This window comes from Amblyomma americanum, chromosome 4, assembly GCF_052857255.1.
Source record: "Amblyomma americanum isolate KBUSLIRL-KWMA chromosome 4, ASM5285725v1, whole genome shotgun sequence".
Lineage (NCBI taxonomy): Eukaryota > Metazoa > Arthropoda > Arachnida > Ixodida > Ixodidae > Amblyomma > Amblyomma americanum.
Genome location: NC_135500.1, coordinates 220,877,267 through 220,888,212, shown reverse-complemented (window position 1 = coordinate 220,888,212; position 10,946 = coordinate 220,877,267).

The window sequence follows — 10,946 nt, the reverse complement described above, 5'->3', positions numbered from 1 at the left end:
TAGTGCCACTTAGAATCGCTATTGGTGACAAAATTGTGGCCCACCCGTTAGGCGCAGAGGGTTCAGGGTGGTGGCAACATCAATTGGCGTGATTCGGCGCACATAGCTGTTAGTCATGCTCAAGCCTCGTGTGTGTGAGGGATTCGTACCGACGACGTTTGGTCCTCGAAACCGTAATGAGCGACCTATGGAGGGCCTTGGCGGGTGAACCAGTGGTTGCAAAGGGATGCAGGTGGTACCAAACGAATAGGAATCGTCGTTTCGTGATGTGCACGTTGGTATCCAAATTTGGGACCTGGGAATGGTATTAGGATATAATGGATTTGAGCCTCGGCTATAATGAAGGTGCACGTTAATAATGATGTAAAGCAGGGCCGAAAGTATAGGTGAAAACAACTTAGCTAACGCTTTCATTTGATTTCGCATTCTCAAATCATTCTTTAATTTTTTAATAGGATAGTTCCTCCAGGATCCCTGTTGCTATCGGCATCGCTGTTCGTGCATTTTCACTGAGCTGTGTAGACTAAGTAAAAAGAAGCAGCAGCATGGAAGGCATGTGGTGAAGAAGCCTAGGTGTAGCAAATTTGTAGATTCATATCTCACTAACCATTCTTTCTCTCCCGCTCAGATTTTTAAATGTTTTCTGAAACACTTATCCAAACTCATATTTGTGTCGCATGTATTATTGAATGCGTATGGGCTGCACTGCAACACATCTTTGACGTGCAATTTTGACACCACCAGGGCTCAATGGTTGCAAGCAGTGGTCATTGAAGATAGCTAAACTTTCTAGAGGAAGTTATACTGTTAGACTTTTTGCTGATGCACCTATAGACCTTCACCCCACGACGTCATGAAGATGCGGTGGCGCTGATGTCAGCAGCGACTTTCGCATGGTAGGCAAAACCGGTTCCACCTGCCCGTGCCTACCGCAGCTGCTGCAGCTACCGGCGGCTGCGTCAAGCCTGTGCACTGTGGAAGCAGCGTGTATTGACCAGCTGCATCACTGTTGTATCCGCGTAGTAGCATAAAATTAAATTTAAATTAGCCTCAATAGGTTTCTCGCAGATAAATACCTCATTAGGGAACTGGCTAACATTGAATGGGCCGCCGTAATAAAGCGCAAAGTCTGGGAGTTGATCGGCACTGCCACTCAATGTACTTAATAGCATGCAAGTTACTGCGTTCATTCCCCTGAGCATCAGCATAGTTCAAAAGAACGTCTGGCTGGGCAAGTTGGTAACTGTACATCGTTGGTTACAGGTGCGAAAACAGACACAACACAGGGCAGAAAGATGGGACAGAGTGCCACTCACAACTGATTTATTCGAAGGCAACACGCACAAATATATACCGTTTTACACGCAAGGAATACTATCATCTTCAGAGTTGATATGATAGCGAACAAGTGGAAAAATTGTTCTCAGCCTTATAAAAAGATATGGACGTGTCGGTGACGCATGTATGCTTTCTTTCTTTGCAATAAAAAAAACGTCGATTAATTAAGGCGCTCCGTCCCGTCTTTCTCCTTTGTGTTGCGTCTGTTTTCGCGCCTGTAACCAAAGATGTTTAGCATAGTACGCTTGTAACTGAGCAAGGAAAAAATACATATATAGCTGCACATGTATTTATCACCTTGAGGAGGTGTGCACGAGGCGCCGGCAGGCTCACTCGCCTCCAAGGAATGCGTTCTTTTGTTAATAGCACAGCATGTTTTAACGGCGCGTTTTATGGCATTTAATATTCACTTGAAACTGTTGCTTAATATGACCGACGTAATTATTTGATTCGAGTAGAAAGTAGTCTGGTAAGTTGTGTCAATCTTGCGCGGTCAAGTTGGCATGCGTGCCTTACGTACGTACCTTAAGTGTGCTAAAAGCCACATGCTTTTTCATTGCATCATGCATGTGCCATGGTTTATGAGGTAGTACATGATCGCGAAGCTTGTTTGGAAAGAAACAGGCCTGCTGCTAGCAGACACGTGGCAAGATTGAGAGGGGACGTGGCAGTGAAAAGCGTTTTCGTTATTTGTGCATGCCATATGTAACTAAACTTGGTGCAAATATGAAATTGGCACGCTAGTTTCCGAAATGAGTTTTATTTTTAGCTATACCTGGTGCAGTTCTTGGTTAATTATAATTAGCACCCTCGTCAAGTCACCCCAAGGTCTTAAATAATTGAGTAGAAAGTGCGCAAATATTTTTATGCCAGCTTGTTCGCAAAGCCCTGTTCTATATGATGAGATGACGCTATTAGTTCTTTTTTTATTAGACGATCAGTACATATGCATACATAGTAACATGAAAACGTTTCTTACAAAAATAACAGTACTGCACGTGTAGGAAAAAAAAATCGAGAGGTTTATTACACTCCTCAATGTCTCAGGAATGGTTTGCGACAAATAGAATCATTCTATTTTCTTGCGTTACGAAATTACGAAGTGTGAGTGATGCCAGCCGCAGAAAATTTGAAAGGCCAGAAAACGAACCTTAAAATTTATTCCCTCGTTTATGGCCTCTTCGCCTTCGCTTTGGTCAAAGAAATGCGGCACTGAAATCAAAGAAAACCTCAAAGAAATCAAGGAAATTACCTTACAATTTTCGACGACTATACATCTAAATAGTGTAGTTTATAAATTTCTACTGAATATTTTGCTGCAATTTTTCGTCACGGAACAGAAGGCCCCAGGGCTAGGATAGAAAATAATTCCAGAAATGAAACACTTTCACCAAATCGACCAGTTTAACAAGGGGAGAAGTCGGCCTGGATGGTGTGTGATCCTGCGGCTAAAAATAGCGCTTAAGCGAGACAAATGAGATCGGGGACACGACGCTGTCACCAGTTTTCGCACAGCGCGACATATATGTCAGCAGACGGCGAGTGCACGTCTGCTCCGCCGAAACGCCAGCGCTTCCGCTCACTACTGCCCCGAAGTAAAACCATTCCGGCAATTGCAGAGTGCCAAAACTTGTTTACTCAATACCTAGCGTAGAAATCAACGGCAGAAACGCTTTCTGTTTACTACTAACCATATATACAATACACAGTGGCGAACTATTTCTCTGAATACGCCGCACGCGGCCTCGTGTACTTCGAGAAATTACTAAGTTCAAAAGCCTCAACCATTGCTGCGATTCGCCGAAACTGGAAACGCGCCTACAAGCCTTGAAAACCCGCGCTCAACACCTCGCCGCGACGCCTCTCCCTGGCTTTTTGCTTACCGCAAGCCCGCTAGCGGCTGCAGCGCCAACTCGTTTGTTTGCAAACATGCAGGAGGTCTATACTGATGAGTTTGTTACGGGACTGCTGACATGAATGTTCCTCGCGACAAATGGATGAATTATTAAAATTACTTTTCATTTTCGCTATTGTAGAAAGTGAATATTGGAATCGAGCCTGGAAATGACAATGCGGATGTCGGCAAAGAGCAACCAGAGCAAAGGAACAATGCGAAAAATTCGAGATCACTGCGGTAACCCGCATTGGAGTAATGCGAAAGTATTGACGCCTCGTCGGCACTTGTTGCCTCTGTTTGCTCCTCTTTGCATCTATTGCCCCTATTTGCCTTAGAATTTGAGTAATTTGTCTAATTCCCTCTACGCATCGTTACAAACTTTCAAATTTGGCACCGCACGTTGGCTCCGCCCACACTCCCGGTCACGTGGTAATATACTTCCGGCGTTTCAAGTTTGGCGCCACTTTTGTCCTGGCCACGGCCACTTTTTGCACATTTTTGGCTCTAATTAATGAACTATTCATCCGATCCTCACCAAATTTCTTGCGCCACATCCTCACGTCTTCCTTCTTCGATTATAACCACTTTTTAGATGTTCTCTCTTTCTAGTTCCCCACAATGGCTCAGACATGTTTTGGTGGCACGAAACCATCGACATAGCCTAGTAAAGCTTTTGCTTTAATAAATGGACGTCTGACCTTGTGCTTTTATTCCTTTTCTATCGCTCTCTCCCTTCTTTGAGTATCGGCAGTGAGCTGCAAAAAGCGACTAGGGCGTTACACTGCAACTTGTGCACCGCCGCTCGTGCAGCATGTGTGCATGTGCTCGTGCAGCATGAAAAATTGAAGGACTCCACAACCACTACCCAAGCAAGGCTAAACAAAACATTGAAAGAAGTATTCCAAAAACACCCCACCTTCCGAAACCTCTACCTTCAGTTATTGAGCACCAACGGATTGGCTCCAGCATTCTACGGCCTGCCCAATGTCCACAAACCGGGGATCCCTTTGCGCCCGATTGTCGACTTCCGGTGTTCCGCTCTTCGCTCGTTGTCAGAATACCTTCACAAACTCATATCCCCAATCGCAGGAAAAACAGCGACCCATATCCGTCATTCCAGTCACTTCATCGAACTGGTATCCCAAGCCACCCTTGAGGCCGACGAATGCCTTGTCTCCTTCGACGTGGTGTCCCTTTTTACAAACATCCCCGTGAAGCTTGCGGTGACCGCTACCCGAGACGCCCTACAACGCGACGACACACTCAGCGCACGAACCCCGCTGAGTGTAAATGATGTGTGCCGCCTACTGGAGTTGTGCCTATCAAACACATACTTCTCGTCAAACGGGGAATTTTACCGACAAATGAAAGGAACACCAATATGGGAGCACCTCTGTCGTCATGGCCAATTTAACGATGGAACACATCGAACAACGAGCCCTCGACTCATTCCACCCGAAACCAAAGATTTTCCTCAGGTATGTTAACGAATGCTTCGCCGTCATCAAAAGATCTGAGACTCAAAATTTCCTTCGTCATTTAAACTCCGTAGAACCTGACATTCAGTTCACGCTAGAGGTGGAACAAGAAAACTCCCTGCCGTTTTTGGACGCCCTCGTGTCCCGAAACCACAATACCCTTCAATTCTCCGTATACCGCAAACCAACTCACTCAGGCCGGTATCTCCACTTCTCGTCGAACCACCCGACAGTCCATAAAGCATCAGTGGTGAAGACGCTAGTAAAAGGTTGCCGGTGCTGTTGGTCCGGTGATTTCCAGAAACTGGATGCACCGCTTGATGACTTCTCGATGATATGACTTGCAAGCGAAGCGATTTAGTGAGAAACGAAGTTTTATACAGGCTATTTACAGATGGGTACAAACAAAAGTCAGTATACGGCCACAACTATCCGCGGCCGGCCTAGCCGACCGCCTGCACAGAGGCGAGGGACACCGCGTCCCAACAGTCAAACTGGCGCGCCTCGCACCAGCTCTCAACGGTCACTCCCTCCGCGCTCGGCCTGACCGAGCGCCTCCCAGCTAAGAGTAGCTAGAGACCAAAGCACACGGGCGCGGCTCCCTTCGCGGGTACACCCCGAAGATCCCCGCGCCCCTTTCCACACGTAAAAATAAACTGCTAACTGCGGCTCATCAGTTTTGACGAACAGGAAAGCTCAGAACTGATGTCAGCGTTTTCCCTTACCCCCGAGTTCCTCCCTAGGTGGTCTCGCAATCCTTCGCCAAGGGGACAGGGGTGTAAGGTCGTGGCCGGCAGATAGCCCCGCCGTCCGGAGCGGCGAAGGAAACCGCAAGGACGAATGGGGAGACTAACCAAAAAGGCATGAGTCCCCTTCCAACGGCGTGTACCAAAGCAAAACAAAATAAAACAACCGGACGCGCAGCCTAGGTCACTGCCCTCTCGCGGAATATTCGCAGCACATGTACAAAAAGATGCGACAGCGCGCCGAACCCTACACCTTCCCCCAAAGAATCGGCTAATTTATTCAGAAATAAGCCGAGGCAACAAACAACAAAAAGGGTTCAGCAAGTGGCGGTTGAGTACCTCTGCACGAGCAAGCAACCGGAGCCTGCGACCCTTCGTCACACACTCACACCCATCCCGAGGACAATGCTAATGACAGTGCCAATGACAAATACTCTCAATCTTGTAACTAAGACAGCACATCATTCTCGGGGCACTCAAACATCTGTAATATGCAAACAAAGACAGTTCCGAGCAGTTTATATCACACTGTCCGTAATCACTGAAGCACACAACGTAAAATCAGCATAACTGCCGCACAAGAACATTCGGTCATGTCCATGTCCGTAGTCCCTGAACACTGAGTCCTGCCAACTCTGGATTCCCCACACCCACCTACTGCATCCGCGCTTACTCGAGCCTTTTGTTTCATCTCGAGACGTGCTACCAAGACTAGCCGTGTTGCATATACATGGCGAGGCCTGTTAAAGGTGGAGTGGTCATGGCCAACGCAGCATACGATACAGCGGCGTCCTCCAGGGTCGAACACTCGCACCCGCCGTCTACGACCGAATATCGGTGCGGCACAGGCGGTCAGCGCAGTGACATTCCGTTTGCGCTGCTGTCTATCCAACTTACGACCCTCATTGGCGCGGTCAGCGCACTCAGGCCACGCGCCTTCACTATGGACAGAGCCATGTTTTCTGAGGCCTTCCTGCTTTGCGTGCTCAACTGCTGTAGCGTCTTTACGCTGGACGCCAGTCCCTCGGGCTGCATAGGCAAAGGCACGCCAAGATCGTGCCGTGATTTGGCGTGCGTCGCAAACTTTTGACGTGTTTCCGTGCTCTGTTCACGGTAAAGGACGCAGACTCCGTCCACACCAGCTGATCTGCCGTATGGCAATCTCTCCACTGTAGCATTGCTTGTACCCGTGTCCGCTGTCTCAGAATCGGCTCTAGTCAGCTGCGACACCTGCGCCTCAAGCGACGCCGCTACCGCTGAGCTCGATGTTTCATCCGCGTCATTGGTGAAACACCCCCGACGCACCGCTTCCATGTCGATGCGCAAAGAAAGTTCACACTGGACGCCTGCGCCTGGCGAGCCGCCCTTTTCCTCATGCTCATGAGGTTCAGCGCAAAAGTCCGTCATGCCCTCACGTGCGTCGCCCACCGGATGGGTTTTATCGGCCTTCCCCTCCACGGGGCTCATCTCCAAGCCAGCAGGTAGGGACCGCTGTTCTCTTTCAGCCTGGATTGCTGACTGAGCAGCATCCGGCAACTCAGCGCCAGCAATCTCTACATTGTTTGCCGGGACTTGCGCTTCGCTCGAAGCGCTTTCGATCCCTACCGGCTTCAAGCTGCAGCAACTAACCACCTCTTCTGTTACACTGCTCAGCGATTCGTTGCCATCTCCTCTACCCGGAGGGGGTGATCGGCTCTGAGCTCGCTCTAGCGGTACCACCTCCTGCCGCGCACTTCGCTCTTTCTGGAGGGATTCTTTCATCTCCTTGTATTCTTGTTTGGCTATCGCTAGTTCGCGCTTTCCAGGCTGACATCGTCCAGCCTGGACCATAAGGTGCGCCTGGCGTATTGCCCACTCGAACACATGAATGCGGCCACCACACCCGTTGCTCCCCTAACCCTGCGGCTCGAGCGCTACGGAGGCAAGCAAATGGGAAGGGGGACTCACTCTGCCGTCGCGTCGCTGCCCATGGCTCCTGCGACCTCTCCGAACCTCTCAGTCAGATGCCGCCTCGTCCTTTCCCACGGCTGCAGCACTCTCTTCCTCGGAGGCCTCTTGTTGCCTCCTCGTTGCTCCGCAGATCTGCACCAGTCTTCGTCCAAGACACTCCTCAGCTGGCGTCCCCTCTTCGACTCCAACAGCTCCAGAGGCTTCGCACCAGGATGTCGCCTCTCTTCGCTCCCAACAGCCTCCGAAGCCCGTCACCAGGAGCTCGCTTACTTCCTCCGCAACGGCGCTCACTTGTCGCGATGATCAGCCGCAGCGGCGGGGCCTCTCACCAAGGTGTCGCCCTCCGCTGGTGTCCGCCCGTGTCCGCTCCGCAGAAAGCCGTGTCCGCTTGAATCTTCCAACTGCCGCCGTTGCTCAGGGATACCACTCTGTGTCTGTTGAAGGCCTTGTCTTCGGCGTTTCACGCCCGATGGGGTTCGCACCTTCGTACCCCCGTAGCCTGACGTCCTTTCGGTATCTCGCCTTGGATGCCGAACTTCGTCGTTCTCTCCGTGGATGTCTTCGTCCGTTCCTCGGGGCCGCTGCAGGGCACCAGTACTGTCGACTGCGCCAGTAAAGGTTTGGCCGGTGGTGTCGGTCCGGTGATTTCCAGAAACTGGATGCACCGATTGACGGCTTCTCGATGATATGACTTGCAGGCGAAGCGATTTAGTGAGAAACGAACTTTTATACAGGCTATTTACAGATGGGTACAAACAAAAGTCAGTATACGGCCACAACTATCCGCGGCTGGCCTATCTGACCGCCTGCACAGAGGCGAGGGACACCGCGTTCCAACAGTCAAACTGGCGCGCCTTGCACCAGCTCTCAACAGTCACTCCCTACGCACTCGCCAGACCGCGCGCCTCCCAGCTAGGAGTAGCTAGAGACCAAAGCACACGGGCGCGGCTCCCTTCGCGGGTACACCCCGAAGATGCCCGCGCCCCTTTCCACACGTAAAAATAAAATGCTAACTGCGGCTCATCAGTTTTGACGAATAGGAAAGCTCAGAACTGATGTCAGCGTTTTCCCTTACCCCCGAGTCCCTCCTATGTGGTCTCGCAATCCTTCGCCAAGGGGACAGGGGTCCAAGGTCGAGGCCGGCAGATAGCCCCGCCGTCCGGAGCGGCGAAGGAAACCGCAAGGACGAATGGGGAGACTAACCCAAAAAGGCATGAGATGAGTCCCCTTCTAACGGCATGCACCGAAGCAAAACAAAATAAAACAAAACCGGACGCGCAGCCTATAGGTCACTGCCCTCTCGCGGAATATTCGCAACACATGTACAAAAAGATGCGACAGCGCGCCGAACCCTACAACGCTGGTCAGAAGAGTTGAGACACACTGCAGCACAGAACTTGACAGAAAAAAAGAACAACGCACGATATTCAAAGAACTCATCATGAACGGCTACCCAAAAGACTATTCAAAAAACCATTCGACGTCAAAAACACAACGTTCGTCAAGAAATCAATGCACAAAGACCAACGCCACCACCAAAATACGTCACTTTACCTTATGTCGGAGGTGTCAGCGAAACCATCGCCCGAATCCTGAAAAAATCGGGTCTACAGGTTGCGCACAAGCCCACAAACACTGTTGCGCTTTGCCTATCTGTTCCAAAAGACCGGCCGCCGAGAGAAAGAGCCCAAGGCATTGTCTACAAAATTCCATGCGCCGACTGCGACGCAAGCTACATCGGCGAAACCAAAAATTTCAAAGAAAGAATTCGGCAACATAAAAACGACGTCCGCGAATTCGCAAGTGCCCCGCGGCGGTAGCTCAGTGGTTAGGGCGCTCGACTACTGACCCGGAGTTCCCGGGTTCGAACCCGACCGCGGCGGCTGCGTTTTTATGGAGGAAAAACGCTAAGGCGCCCGTGTGCTGTGCGATGTCAGTGCACGTTAAAGATCCCCAGGTGGCGGAAATTATTCCGGAGCCCTCCACTACGGCACCTCCTTCTTCCTTTCCTCTTTCACTCCCTCCTTCATCCCTTCGCTTACGGCGCGGTTCAGGTGTCCAACGATATATGAAAAAGATACTGCGCCATTTCCTTTCCCCCCAAAACCAATTATTATTATTAATTCGCAAGAGAGAGCAATCCAGTATATTTCATTTTCATTTTATTACCTTAAAGACCCCTCGCGGGGTATTACATAAGGGGTGGGATTAGCAGGAAAAGGCACAAAACAATGCCATTAGTGATCATGAACAAAAAATGTTGTTTAGATTGTTTGCAAATGATGAAGGACAGGTGATGTCGACGATGTGTATATCGGCCAAACTGGACGCTGCGTCAATGAACGAGCAGGGGAGCATGCCCTTTCCATACAAAAAAGAGAAGGGGCGAACTTGCCCGCTCATTGCATTTCATGCCTTGGTTGTGAGCCGATTCTAAAAGATATCAAGATTCTGGGCAAAGGCAAAATTGCCCGCGAACTTTTGGAGGCATTTTACATCAGATAAAAAGGTGATAGTTGTGTAAGTGATACCTCGGTCACCTTATATGATAAAGAGAAAAATTTTCTCTGCTGCTTTTGTAGACACATGCAGACTTGACTTGTCGCAACCTTTATCTTTGTTCCCTCTCCTCTTTGTTTTGCACGTGTTATTTCTGCATATATATATTGCTGTGTTAGCAATAAAGTCAGTTGATAGCTTGCACTCTTTCTGTCGTCCTACTCTTTCCTGTGTTCGTCTCGTACGCGTCGTCTGTGCAACGCCATACCAAGAAAGCTATGCACCAACTCGCCCCTGCAGCAAGAAGTTCTTCTACAAAGGTGGAGTAGATTTGTAATAAGGGAGTAACTACTCCTTGGCATCCACCCAAGCGCAGCCGTACTGAGTAGCTGTGTCGACTTTCTGCACAAATGGCCGTCGGAAATTGAGGGAGCCAACCTACATGCCGTGCCGGCATATCTGTGATAAGCCGGCGCCATGGAGGGAAGAAGGCTCAGGAGAGGTCTTCGCTATCCGAGCTGCATTCCAAAAAATGAGCCGGAAGTCACGCGCTTTCGCAAGGACTATTTGGACTCTGTGGTTGCCGGTGCAGCCAAACTTACCCGAGCCCCCACTTTTCTACGAGAATAATCCACACGCACTATATGCTGGCTCTTGGCATGTCCTGGTGCTGCGTTTACAAATTTTGCCAAGAAAAACATAAATTAGGAAGCGAAACCTCTCCTACCACAAATAAGTGATGGCCGTGTTCACGTTGACAAGTGCAACGTGCGAGTATTTGTGTGAATTAATTCATGAAGTGGAAGTCGTTCCTGCATGCAAGGCGCGGTTACTGCCAGTCCTCAAAATTAACCAAACACAAGCTTATGTTAGTAAGGTTAGCATGCTTGCCGAAGTACTTAATTTTGTGCTTTTAAAGGGACACTGAGGAGAAATTGAAGTTGGCTTGTATCGTTAGAATATCATTTCCTGATCATGGAAACACCACTCTTACTGAAAACAAAGCTCTTGTAAGGTAGAAAACAGCACAAACCAAAA